This window comes from Nycticebus coucang, chromosome 2 (genome assembly GCF_027406575.1).
Source record: "Nycticebus coucang isolate mNycCou1 chromosome 2, mNycCou1.pri, whole genome shotgun sequence".
Lineage (NCBI taxonomy): Eukaryota > Metazoa > Chordata > Mammalia > Primates > Lorisidae > Nycticebus > Nycticebus coucang.
The window spans coordinates 123,877,714-123,891,661 of NC_069781.1; positions in this window are offsets into that span (position 1 = coordinate 123,877,714).

Here is a 13,948-nt window from a genome sequence, read left to right on the forward strand (position 1 = left end):
GCCAAAGTGGTCGGGGCTTAGTCTGCCGAGCTCTTGCAGATTTGTCCCTTGCTCTATGGTTGGTCTGAATTCACCACCGCAGGTTAAGAAGGAACCCTTCAAGGAAAGGCGTAAGTGAACTTTGGGAGCTGGTTCATTAGCCTGTCATAATGGCTCTAATCTCCCACAAACACAGAAAAGGCCCAGAAAATCACCACGTGAGCCACGGCCTATAATTGCTGCTGTCCTAAGCAGAGGGAAAACAGGCCATGCTTTGCAGCTTCTTAAAAGTCCCATTTGTTAATGAGGTTTCCTAATTTAGGGCAGAAGAAAACTTTTGGGTTATTATTAGGCCACAAATGAAGGCATGTGTTTCATTTAATCGCCCTACTTTGTTTTTGTAAATTAAAAAAATTATTTTAAGTTGTTAGAGGCCTCTGGATAACCTTGAGTAAAGCCTCAAATGTGATCTCAGACCTCGACGGCCAACCTATAAATTTAACAGGCTAGGGCACAGAATCCCAAAGGTTTTCGTCCAGTTCTAACAACCTATGGTTTAGTTTATTCCCCACCCCACCCACATCCAACAGAGATGCCTTGGAGATACTGACCCTTCCAAGTCCATGTGTTAATTTTATCTCTTCTTTCTAACTCTTGGGGTCCTTTGATACTGTCGGGGACTATAGTACCTCTTGCCTGCCCAAAATTTCCATGCAAAGTTCCACACAGACCATCTCCTTTATGGGCCAAGAAACTCAAAGGAAACAGCAAAATAATTTCTATGATTGTCTATGAAAAAAAAAAAAAGCTCATTGCCTCTGTCAGTTCCGTAGGTTGAGTCATCACACATTGTTGGAAGTCTTCTTCTGGCTGAGTTAATACAAATCATCACCTTTAGAGGAAGTATGTGGTTACTGGAGAGGGACAGCCGGGCATTAGGAAGGCTTTAAAACCCACGCTCATAAAATATGATGATGGAAAAATTCATCTGTGAGGTTTACAACCAACAAAACCTGCACTGTCTCTTCCATGGATGCTTTTAATGTTTTCTGCAGAAGAGTGAGTGGTGGACCTGTGGCAAGTGTGGGGTTGAGCATCTCCCTGAATGGAAACCAGACATGGGAACCAGCCCTCCCCACAGGGGAGGGGTCCTGCCCAAGCTGGTAAACCATACCCCAGGCTCCACTGAGTGGCTCATCCTGGAGTCTTCTCGTTCTTATTACCCCACTACTCATAAAGGGAGGATGATTTCATTTGCTTTGTATTCAGTTCTACAACCCAGATGTTTTGGGCTTTCCTTGTGTATGTTTGCTCTGGAAGGTGACCCCATAATGACCAGTAACCCTCAGGGGCTCTCTGTTTGAGGTCACCACGGAGACAATACAGTGCTTGCCTCTTGCTCTTCTTGCTACTAGCTCTAGACCCACTGCTACACACCATTCCCAGCCCTAACCCTAACTACCTTCAGGACCCTGGCTCAGCCTGGGGGCGTTGTGAGAGGCCTGGAGGTGTCTGTTAGGAGCCAGAACCCCTGCCCTCAAGGGCTTAGTGCTACACCTGTCCTCTAATCTCCAAAGTAGTGAGTCAGAAACCTATGAGTCATCTTTGATTTCCATCAAATCCCCATCAATTATCCTGCTGATCCTCTTCTGTCTGTTCTCTCGGAGATGCGGCTGGATGGACAGGCTGAGCACCGCGCAATTCACAGGGGTGTGAACTCACACTGTGGTCCGTGAGAATGGTGCCCCTAGAGGTGATCCTGGGGAAAAGCATTCTCCGCTCCTCCCCTTCCCTACTTCTGTCTTCTGAGCTGACCTCATCTCTATCTGCAACAGAGCCAGCCTGGTCTGGAGGAAGGCAATTCTTAGACCTGCCTTGGGTCTTGCCCACCCATCTAGTGTCCACAAAGTCATCTACTCAAAAGCCATGATTTACCACTTCATCCCCTCCCTCCTGTGGTCCCCACTGCCTTCAGCAGGTGTCCTCAAACTGCGGCCCATGGGCCACATGAAGCCGTATGAATTGTACTTGTTCCCGTTTTGTTTTTTACTTCAAAATAAGATATGTGCAGTGTGCATAGGAATTTGTTCATAGTTGTTTTTTTTTTTTAAACTATAGTCCGGCCCTCCACCAGTCTGAGGGACAGTGAATTGGCCCCCTGTTTAAAAAGTTTGAGGGCGCCTGGCCTTCAGGATAAAACCCAAACTCCCTAGCAAGGCTTGCACAGCCCAGTACAACCTGGCCCCTGCTTCCCTCTTCAACTTACACCTGCACAACCACCACAAGACACTTTACGTTCACTACAAGAAACCACACGTGCATTTAGAGATTCTCAGACTCTCTTAAATCATTGCTCTCTTCTGGGCCTTTGCACATATTGTTCCCTCTGCCTAGACCTAGACTACCCAGCTCTCTCCACCCCTCCTTTGCCCCTCGCTTCATGGCCCATTTAGCTAAACTCCCATGTATCCCTCAGGACCCAGCTCACACATGACCCACTCCAGGCTGTCTCCCTGGCCAGCCTCACCTACATCTTCCTTCCTCCAACTTGAGTCTAGTCTGGCTGCTTCCCTCCGGAGCCTTTAAGGGCAAAGAGCAGATTGAATTCATAGACTCAATAAATAATTGCTGCATGCCAGAAGAGGCTCTCCCAGGCCCCAACTGAATGGGTGAGGGACCTTCTCCTACAATTCCCTTTTTGAAGCTCACCAGCTCAGTCCTGGCCACCATCCTCGCTCCCCGCCAGCCCTTGCCTTTGCCTCTCTGTTCTCTGCCCCTCCACCTGGCCCTCCCCAGCCTCCGTGAGCAGGACTATTTCTGCTACTCTCTAATGGCCCGGTGGAGAGTCTCTCTTCCTCTACAGATTGTTCCTGCACAGTAAACAGAAACCACCTGGCAGAAAACCAAAAATCAAAGCTACAAAGCTATCACTGGCTCCTTGGAAGGAAACGGGACCCATGGCCTGCCCTGGCCTCTCTCCTGCTCTCAAGCTTCCTGACTCCTCCATGAACTTGTTACATTCTATTTCAAAAAATATTTCTTGTTCTTTTCAGATTGAAATGGTGAGCACATTTAATGGAGTCTAAGGTGATCCATTTCCAAGCATGCTTCCACATTTCCAGCAATGTGTGCCTCTTTATGAAGCCTGGGGGCTCAGAGTGCAGGAGCCAGCAGCCTCTTCCTCCCCCAGGGAGGAGTTTTTGGTAGACAACAGCTCCAGGTGTCATCCAGGTATCCTGCTCAATCTGTTCATAACTGAGAGTTTGGGGAGGGAACCTGGGCATGGGTGTTGCCATCCGAGGTAGGAATGTGGGCCAAGAGCCTCCAATGGCTCCAAGGGCCTCAGTTGATGCCGGTGACACTGATCTGTTTGATCAAGACTCTTGAGAATCAATCTTATGACTTCCAATGACAAGTCCTGGACTCTGGCTCTGAGAGGACCCAAGAACCCACTTACTGAGGGCTCAGAGTGGGCTTTGCTAAAGATGCCTCATATGGGGATGAGATGTCAGTAATTTGAATGGGGAGGGCATGCTGAGCAAGGGGGTGGGAAGGCCCTCTGTAGCCACATCTACCTAACCACCTCCCCAGTTCACTGATTTAATCATTGGGCTCCTGTATACATGGCTACCACTTTTTGAGCATTTCCTGAGTGCCAGGAGCTGTGTTGAAAGGCTTATGTGCTTTATTTCCCATCTTCCTCCAACCAGCACATATGGAAGGAGTTATGATGAACCCCATCCAACAGGCAAAGACAAAGAAACTTAGGGCAGCTGCAACTCACCAGTATCACAGGCCTAGTCCTCCAGGGCACCAATACTCTCCCTCAGGCCTGTCACACACTGGACCCTGTGCTTCTAACTACCAGGCCACGCTCACAACTACTGACTGAAGAAGGAATCGTGGTTTAAAAAAAGAATGAATTAAAATCACTTTCTCCAGAAAATGCAAGTCAAAACCACAAAGAAATAATACTTCACACCCATTATGACGGCTGTAATAAAATAAATAAATATGAAAATAAACCAAAATACCAAGTGTTGCCAAGGATATGAAGAAATTGAAACCCTTATATTCTGCTGTAGAAAAACACATGGTGGCTTCTCAAAAAATAAAACATAAAACCACCACGTCATCCAGCAGTTCCACTGCCAGATATGTACCTTAGAGAACTGAAGGCAGGAACTCAACTGAGCACATTGATGCTCACAACAGCTTTATCACAATAGCCAAAGGGTGGGAGGCAACCCAAGTGTCCTCAATGAATGAATGGATAAAAACAAAATGTGCTCTAAAGCAGTGCCTGTGGCTCCAAAAGGGTAGGGCACTGGCCCCATATGCCAGAGGTGCCGGGTTCAAACCCAGCCCTGGTCAGAAACTACAAAAAAAAAAAAAAAGTGCTCTACACATAAATGTGGCAAAATGTGCTATATCCACACAAAGGAATGTGATTCAGTCTTAAAAGGGAAGGAAATTCTGGCACAAACTACAACATGAATGAACCTCGGGGACACGAAGCTGAGTGAAGTAAGATAGTCTCAAAAGGACAAATACCATCTGATTCCATGTCATGTGAAGTTCCCAGAGTGGTTAAATTCATGGAGATGGGGCAGAAAGGGGGTTGCCTGGAGTTGAGGGGATGGAAATGGGAGAGTTAGCGTTTAATGGACATGGAGTTTCCGTTTTGGACGGAAAAGGAGTTCTGGAGATGAATGGGGATGACCGCAGCACCACACTGGAATGTACTTAACGCCACCAAAGCCTTGGTTTAACAAGGGTTAAGAAGACCAATGTTAGGTTTAGCAGGTCCGTCTACAATTTTTTTTTTTTTTTGAGACATAGTCTCATCTGTCACCCTGGCTAGGGTGCCATGGCATCCTCAATCTCGTGGGTTTAAGGGATCCTCCCAGAGTCCTAGGAGGTGAGCTGCTGCCCCATGCCTCTTCTACAATGCCTCTTTTAGATCAATTTCTCTATTCTTTAATTGAAAATCTTGGGGCCCGGAGAGGAAAGTACACTGCTGTAGACAGCGGAGGCATGATGAGCCCTCCGCACCTCCTCACGAGCTGTCCCGGTCCCTTGCCCCTTCCCGTGGTCCCTGGAAGCAAAGCCCCTCACTGACAGCCTAGGGGAGCAGCTCCTCCTTGCCCTTCCCTCCAGCTTCTCCATCCACTCCTCAAGGCCAAACTCAAGGCCACTCCCACAACCCCATGGTCCAGAAAGGATAGTGCTGGGGCGGCAAATTTTGTGCAACGCTTGTAAAGGGACTTCCTGGAGAGAGGTGCCCGCTGTGAGGCTGAGTGAAAAGCGCCCTGGGCTGCCGAGCCTGGGGAATGGTCCACACTGCTCGGGGTGCCAGTCCTCACAGCGCTGGGGGCCAATCCAGCTTCACCTCGGCTCTCTGGCGCCATCTCGTGTCGGTTTCTTAAACAGCCACAGAGGTAAGGAGAGTGTGTTGGTTTGTGTATTAACACTTTTGAAGTACAAATTATTTTTCAATGCTTTCTTTTAAAACAAATGCAGGCTCTAAATCAACATGATCAATGTTTCATTCTAGAAAATATTTTCTTCTCTAAAAGAAAGCAAAGTTTACCTTTTGTTCTAGGTGAGCAAGGCTTTGGTTTCCTGAATATATTCATAAATATTTCAAAGATAATCTTCAATATAGAAGTTATTGGTTTTAGCTGTGCAGAGAAGCCACCTGTGACGTAAAAAGAAATAAAAATGAATGCTTGTGTTTACAAATTCATCAGAGCTACACGAGCAGCTGAATAAGTAAAACATATCACAAACCCTTATTTGTATAAACCCTGCTGTCTTAATTTAGCTCACGTACTGCACATGAGAACAACCTAAACAAAGGGAAACAGAATTGTCTTGTTTTTTTTGTTGTTGGTGGTGAGTTTTTTTGTTTGTTTGTTTTTGAGGCAGAGTTTCACTTTGTCACCCTGAATAGAGTGCTCTGGGGTCAAAGCTCACAGCAACCTCAAACTCGTAGGCTCTCCCTGGCATCACAGTTCACAATAATCTCAAACTCTTGGGCTCAAAGTGATTCTCTTGCCTCAGCCTCTCAAGTAGGTGGGACTATAGGCACCCCCCGCAACACCCAACTATTTTTTAGAGATGGGGTCTCCCTCTTGCTCAGGCTGGTCTTGAACTCCTGAACTCAGACAACCCACCCTCCTCGGCCGGATTATGCCAGCTTTCCATTTTGCTTTTAGTAACATGACCCACCCCATAACTGGCAGTTCTGTAAGTATGGATTCAGTTTTAGTCAAGAGGGTGTACCATAAATGTACACAGTTGTGATTTAATAATAAACAAAGGAAAAGAGATAACAAGTGTTGGCAGGAGCGTGAAGAAAAGCAAACTCTGTAAAATATTGTTGTTCATAAATGGATAGAATCATCATGCAGATCTATTTAACAAGTTAAAAATATTTAACTACCACATATCCCAGCGATCTTACCTCTAGATATTTAATCAAATGAAATAAAAATAAATATCTCCAAAAAATCTGCACCTATACATTTATTCCAGCATCATACAGAATTACCAAGATAATTGGAACTACTGAAATGGCTGTTAAGGGTGAATAAATAAAAAAAGCATGAGTGCACACTCACCATAGACTATTACTCAGCCATAAAAATGGTAAATATCCTGCGATTTCAACAACATAGATGGATCGGGTGGACATTATGCTAAGTAACATAAGACTGGCACAGAAAGAGAAATACTGCCAAACTCATAGAAGCAAAAACTACAACTGCAGTTGCCAGGGCCAGGAGGCATAAAAAGTGTGGCAATGATGATCAAGGGTAGCAACTTTTACTTATAAGATAAATAAGTCTTAGAACACTAATGTACAGCATCATATCTACAGTTAATAATATAATGAGGTAAAAAATAATATAATAATGTTTTGTATGCTTAGAATTTGCTAAGACAATAGACCTTAAGTGTTCTCACTAGAAATAAATAGTATGTAAGATGATAGATGCATTTACTACCTCAAGTGTATTATTTCAAAATGTACAGAAAAATCGAATTATTCTATTATATATAATAAATATATACATTTATACAAAAAACAAGAGGGTGTACTGGGATTGCAGGGTTGCAGCATTTGCCTTTATATGAACAAGACAATTAAGGGCCAGTATAGTTCTCACACCTATAATCCCAGCACTCTGGAAGGCCCAGGCAGGTGGATTGCCTGAGCTCAGGAGTTCCAGACCAGCCTGAGCCAGAATGAGACCTCTATCTCTAAAAAAAAGCTGGGCATTGTGGTGGACATCTGTAGTCCCAGCTACTTGGGAGGCTGAGGCAAGAGGATCCCTTGAGCCTAAGAGTTTGAGGTTGCTGTGAGCCACGAGGCTATGGGACTCTACCGAGGGCAACAAAGTGAGACTCTGTCTCAAAAAATAAATAAATAAGAAAAAAATAAAACCGGCTATCTCAAAGGGGAGAAGCAGGGACAAAGTAACACATAATTGTGAAGAGAAATCAATCATTGTTTAATCCAGTCAAAATGATTCTTCTTGAAAATCTGGTATTTGAATTTTAAGCACCAACACCTCACAAGTTGAAATGAGCCTTTCTAATTCTTACGAAATTACAAGTAAATCTTCCTTTACTCTACAAAGAAATAAAGAAATGTAAGGTGCTTCTGATAAGTTATACTGAGGAGAGGAGAAGAAGAAAGCCACTTTGGAGTTATAATATCCCACCTCTGGCTATCAGTGAGTGTCTTAAAGAGGGCTTTAAATAATCCACTCTGCTCACAAGAAGACTTAAGCTGAAAGAGATTCACAGAACTCAGTCACAGGCTGTGTCTTTGAGATCTAGCTGGTTTTCCACCGACCAACTCCACTTAGAGTTCTTACAGTTCAAAAGAACAGAGAAGCAACGGGGGAGGGGAGAGGGCTGCGTGCTTCCACACTCTTCCTATAAGTTAAATAATTAGTTGAGACTAGCCCAGGCAATTTAATTAATTTAAAGGATATATATACCATAATCTTTTTTTCTTTTTTTTGGAGACAGAAACTCACTATGTCACCCTGGGTAGAGTGCCATGGCATCACAGCTCACAGCAACCTCAAACTCTTGGGCTTAAGCAATTCTCTTGCCTCAGCCTCCCAAGTAGCTGATTACAGGTGCCCGCCACAATGCCCAGCTATTTTTTTGTTGCAGTTGTCACTGTTGTTTAGCAGGCCTGGGCCAGGCTCAAACCCGCCAGCCTCGATGTATGTAGCTGATGCCATAACCATTGTGATATGGGCACTGAGCCAAGAGCCCCCATCTCTTAAAAGACAAAAAATAATAGCTGAGCATTGTGGCAGTGCCTGTAGTGCCAACTGCTCGGGAGGCTGAGGCAAGAGTATCGCTTAAGCCCAAGAGTTTGAGGTTGCTGTGAGCTGTGATGCCACAGCACTCTACCAGTGGTGACAAAGTGAGACTCTCTAAAAAAAAAAAAGCTTTTTGGTGTCCCCAAAATGAAAAAAATATATATATATATACACACACATATATAAGTACAGCTTCTGTACTGAAGGTGGTAAGATCAGAGTCCAGTTCTCCACCCTCCCTTTATATCTCCCAGGATCCTTTGAGGAACTCTGGGGCTCCTTGGAACACAATCTCATATTCATAAATTAATCTGGATTTTCAAGATCCAGCAGTAGAGGGCGCACGGCTGAGCCTCAGCTACACTGTATGAGGCATCCTCAAACTGCGGCCCACGGGCCACATGAAGCAGTTTGAATTGTATTTGTTCTCGTTTTGTTTTTTACTTCAAAATAAGATATGTGCAGTGTGCATAGGAATTTGTTCATAGTTTTTTTTTCTTTTTTTTTTGGGCCGGGGCTGGGTTTGAACCCGCCACCTCCGGCATATGGGACCGGCGCCCTACTCCTTGAGCCACAGGAGCCGCCCCCATAGTTTTTTTGTTTTTGTTTTTTTTTTAAACTATAGTCCGGCCCTCCACCAGTCTGAGGGACAGTGAATTGGCCCCCTGTTTAAAAAGTTTGAGGACGCCTGCTCTAGATTTATCATTCTGTTTGTGCCCAGGATGACAAAGATTCCTGTTGAAAACTACATTTGAAGAGTCCCATTTCAGATCACAAAGTTTATCTCGTTTGGAAACATAGTTTTTTCCACTTAAACAAAAGTTGATGTAGTGTACCCTGGGAAATTAAACAATGCAGTAACTGTATACTTCAGTGAGATCAGACTACTGCAAATCCCAAACTAGAAAACAGGCTTAAAAATTTGTTTTTAACGGGTGGCACCTGTGGCTCAGTGAGTAGGGCGCCGGCCCCATATGCCGAGGGTGGCGGGTTCAAGCCCAGCCCCAGCCAAACTGCAACAAAAAATAGCTGGGCGTTGTGGCGGGCGCCTGTAGTCCCAGCTGCTCGGGAGGCTGAGGCAAGAGAATCGCTTAAGCCCAGGAGTTAGAGGTTGCTGCGAGCCGTGTGACGCCACGGCACTCTACCCAAGGGTGGTACAGTGAGACTCTGTCTCTACAAAAAAAAAAAAATTTGTTTTTATCATAAGGCAATTCATTTGAGCCTTGATGATAGGCGAAGCACCAGTAAGCTTAGAAAATAATAAAGAACATAAGAAAATAATTACCCTATGTCTTTCAACATAATGAAACCATCTCATTAAGCATAAATTAATTTAAAGGTCAACAATGCATAATTTATGTAAGCTCATAAAATGCATTATGTAAATGATGATTAAACCAATATTCTATTTGTTTATCTGTATCCTATTATCTCCAGAGATACTAGAACATTGGTATATGTTATGTGATAGTAACAAATTTTTTAAAATACCATGTTTTCCCTTAGTTGTTTTTGATAAAAAAAAAAATCAAACAGACACCAAATTCACTGACATTTTATCCAATTCCACAGCATTGTGTCCCAGAAAATCAGCAATGTAAGAGAGAAACTAGGAAAGACTATAGAGGAGAAAGAACAGCCCAAGATAAAATAGGCTGGTTTCACAGTGTTGCTGGGGGCCGTCCCATATAACTGGGACATTCATTTTCAGTACTAAGGAGAAAGAATGCCTGATTCATTCAACATTCATCTGTTCTAGACCCTGGGAATGTAGATGTGAACAAAACAAGCAAAATTCCCTGCTTTGGTGAAACTTACATCCTTGTGAGGTGAGACAGTTAACTAGTTGTTTGTAAATGACTTAGTGGGTAGGGTGCAAGCCCCATATACCTAGGGCGGCAGGTTCAAACCCAGCCCCAGCCAAACTGCAATAAAAATAGCCGGGCGTTGTGGCGGACGCCTATAGTCCCAGCTACTCAGGAGGATGAGGCAAGAAAATCACCTAAGCCCAGGAGTTGGAGGTTGCTGTGAGCTGTGACACCACAGCACTCTACCGATGGTGACAAGATAAGACTCTGTCTCTTAAAAAAAAAAAAATGCTATGGGAGAGCAGGAAGGTCAGTTTGGCAAGAACAGAGTGATTAAAATGAAAAATAATAGGCTTAGCCCCCATACAGCTAACAACAGTGAAAACTGCAACAACAACAAAAAAATAGCCAGGTATTGTGGTAGGTGCCTGTAGGCAAGAGAATTGCTTAAACCCAAGAGTTTAAGTTTGCTGTGAGCTGTGATGTCCCAGCACTCTACTGAGGGCAACATAGTGAGACTCTGTCTCAAAAAAAGAAAAAGAAAAAATAATAAAACCCAAAGTCAGTCAGGCCAGCCCAGTGGCCCCTGCCCATGATCCTGGCACTCTGGGAGGCCAAGGCGGGAGGATTCCTTGGGCTGGGCAGTTTGGGACCAGCCTGAGCAAGAGCAAGACCCACCTCTACTAAAAACAGAAAAATTAGCTGGGTGTCTTGGGGGGCGCCAGTAGTCACAGCTATTCGAGAGGCTGAGGCAGGGGTATCACTTGAGCCCAGGAATCTGAAATTGCAGTGAGCTAGACTGAAGCCATGGTATTCTTAGCCTGGGTGACAGCCAGGAAAAAAAAAAGTTAGAGGGAAAGGGGTAGGGGCCAGGAACACAACAGAGGATAGAGGACAATGTGGCTGACTGTAAGGACTAAATGTCTGAGTCCTCACCAGCTCATATGTTGAGATCCCAGCCCCCAAGGTGATGGCCTTAGAGGGGATTAGCGCCCTTATAAGAGATGACACAGCCTGCTCTCCTCTCTCTCCAGCTCTCCACTATGTAAGGATACTTCCATGGAGAAGAAGCCAAACTCTGTAAAATAATTTTAAAAGGTTTATTCTGAGCCAAATATGTGCAAGTGTGGCCTTGAGAGCCACACCCAAGATGCCTTGAGCCTATGATCCACCATGGCTGGGTTACAGTTTGGTTGTACACATTACAAGGAGACAGGAATCACATGTAAAGTCATGATCAGTACTTGGAAGGTACACGTTGGTTCGGCCCACAAAGGTAGGACATCTTGAAGCAGGGGTTACAGGTTATAGGTGGGTTTAAAGAGGCTTTGATTTAGTTGGCGCCTGTGGCTCCAGCGTCTAAGGTGCCAGCCACATACACCTGAGCTGGCGGGTTTGAATCCAGCCCTGGCCTGCCAAACAATGACGGCTGCAACCAGATAAAAAAATAGCCAGGCGTTGTGGCCAGCACCTGTAGTCCCAGCTACTTGGAGGCAGAGGCAGGAGAATCGCTTGAGCCCAGGAGTTTGAGGTTGCTGTGAGCTGTGATGCCACAGCACTGTACCCAGGGCAACAGCTTGAGGCTCTGTCTCAAAAAAAAAAAGATCCTTCGATTTGTAGTTGTTCAAAGAAATAAAGCTTTGTTTAAAGGCTTGGAATGTTTTAAGTTAAGATAAAAAAGAATGGCTCAGCGCCCACAGCTCATTGGTTAGGGCACTGGCCACATATAGCAGGGTTGGCAGGTTCAAACCAGGCCAGGGCCTGCTAAACAACAACGACGACTACAACAAAAAAATAGCCGGGCGTTGTGGTGGGCGCCTGTAGTCCCAGCTACTCTGGAGGCTGAGGCAAGAGAATCACTTAAGCCCAAGAGTTTGAGTTTGCTGTGAGCTATGACAGCACAGCACTCTACCAAGGGCAACATAGTAAGACTCTGTCTCAAAAAAGAAAAAAGATAAAGAAGGAAGTCAGTTAATTAGAAACGAGCCACCAGACATATACCGAAACTCAAGTTATCTGTTAAGTAAATTGATGACCTGCAGGTGTGATTTAATCTTTGTCTTGCAGGGCCTTAGGCCTGTTGATGATTTTGTATCTTATTGCTACAAAGAATAACTTCAAAGGGGCTGGGCATAGCTAGGCATGTCGGACCTTCCTGCTCCTCAGGCTGACAAGTAGGCTTTAAGGGTTTGCTATGTTTTGTTTTGTTTTGGATCCCCTTGGCCAAGAGAGGATCTATTCAGTCATCTGGGGGACTTCAGATTTGATGTTAGTTCACAATATAAGAATATAGCCATCTGCAAAGCAGGAAGCAGGCACTCAACAGACACGAGATCTGCTGGCACCTTGATCTTGAACTTCCAGACTCCAAAACTGTGAGAAATAACTGTTTGCTGTCTAAGCCATCGAGTTTGTGGTATATTTGTTATAGCAGCCTGTCGCAACTAGGACATAAAGATTTGAGTTTGGATTCTGAAAAGTGACAGGTGAATAGGCAAGCAATAGCGTCATCAGGCTTATGCTATAGCAGAATTACTCTGGCTACTAGGGGGAGAATAGGCTGCAGGGGCAAGGGCACAAAAAGGCTTATAACAGGGCGGCGCCTGTGGCTCCCTTTTATATGAGCCCAGTGAGTAGGGCGCCGGCCCCATATGCCGAGGGTGGAGGGTTCAAACCCAGCCCCGGCCAAACTGCAACAACAAAAAAATAGCCGGGCGTTGTGGCGGGCGCCTGTAGTTCCAGCTGCTCGGGAGGCTGAGGCAAGAGAATCTCGTAAGCCCAAGAGTTAGAGGTTGCTGTGAGCCGTGTGACGCCACGGCACTCTACCGAGGGTGGTACAGTGAGACTCTGTCTCTACAAAAAAAAAAAAAAAAAAAAAGGCTTATAACAAAAATACAGGGAAGAAATAACAAAGCAGCTTATATCAGACGATTCCTCCTGATGATCATGATTACAAACTCTGGACAAAGTATAAAGTACAGCTGTTTGAAGACCAAGAGCAGGCAGAAAAGGATGAGCATTTGATACTGACAAAAAGGGGAATCACCCCAAGCAAGGCCAACACTTACATGGTCCTTGCCCTCAGGACACTCCCTAGATAAAGTCAAGCAGAGAGTCTGCAGTCTAACTGGTCTGTGGAGTGAGGAAAAAGTTGCCAAAGCAACTGGTTATTAAGTGGAGGATTCACAGATTCCACAGAAGGGAAGAGTCGTGAAGGAAAGAGACTAAAAATCTCCATATAAACTCTCCTCATATCTTTGGCTCACTCCTCAACTACACACGTGCAGATCAAGACTACACACCGCACAAGGGGCAAAGCTGCTAGAAAGAAAAAAATAATTCTGAGCTTTTAGCATATGCCCACCACAGGGGCAGAGTTCAAGTCCTCTCAAGTTAAAGAAACTTGGCAAAAAACACAGGTCTTCCATTAAAACTCCAGAACAGCAACACCTTAGGAGTAAAGACCGCCTCTCAGGACTAAAAGCAAAACCTAGTAAGGTTAACACATTATCCTGAAAATGCACACGTGCTGGGCCCATAATTTTTATACATAAAATTAGCTGGAGTCCCAGAACATGGAGTCTTAGAGGCTAGAAGAGGCTGTGAAAAATGTGTTTGTGCCCAGAGATGAGGCCCCAGCAGAGATAATAACAACTGCTTTTTTTTTTTTTTTTTTGAGACAGGGTTTCACTATGTTGCCTTCAGTAGAGTGCTGTGGTGTCATAGCTCACAGCAACCACCAACTCTAGAGCTTGGGTCCTCAAACTACGGCCCTCGGGCCACATGAGGTAGTGTGATTGTATTTGTCCC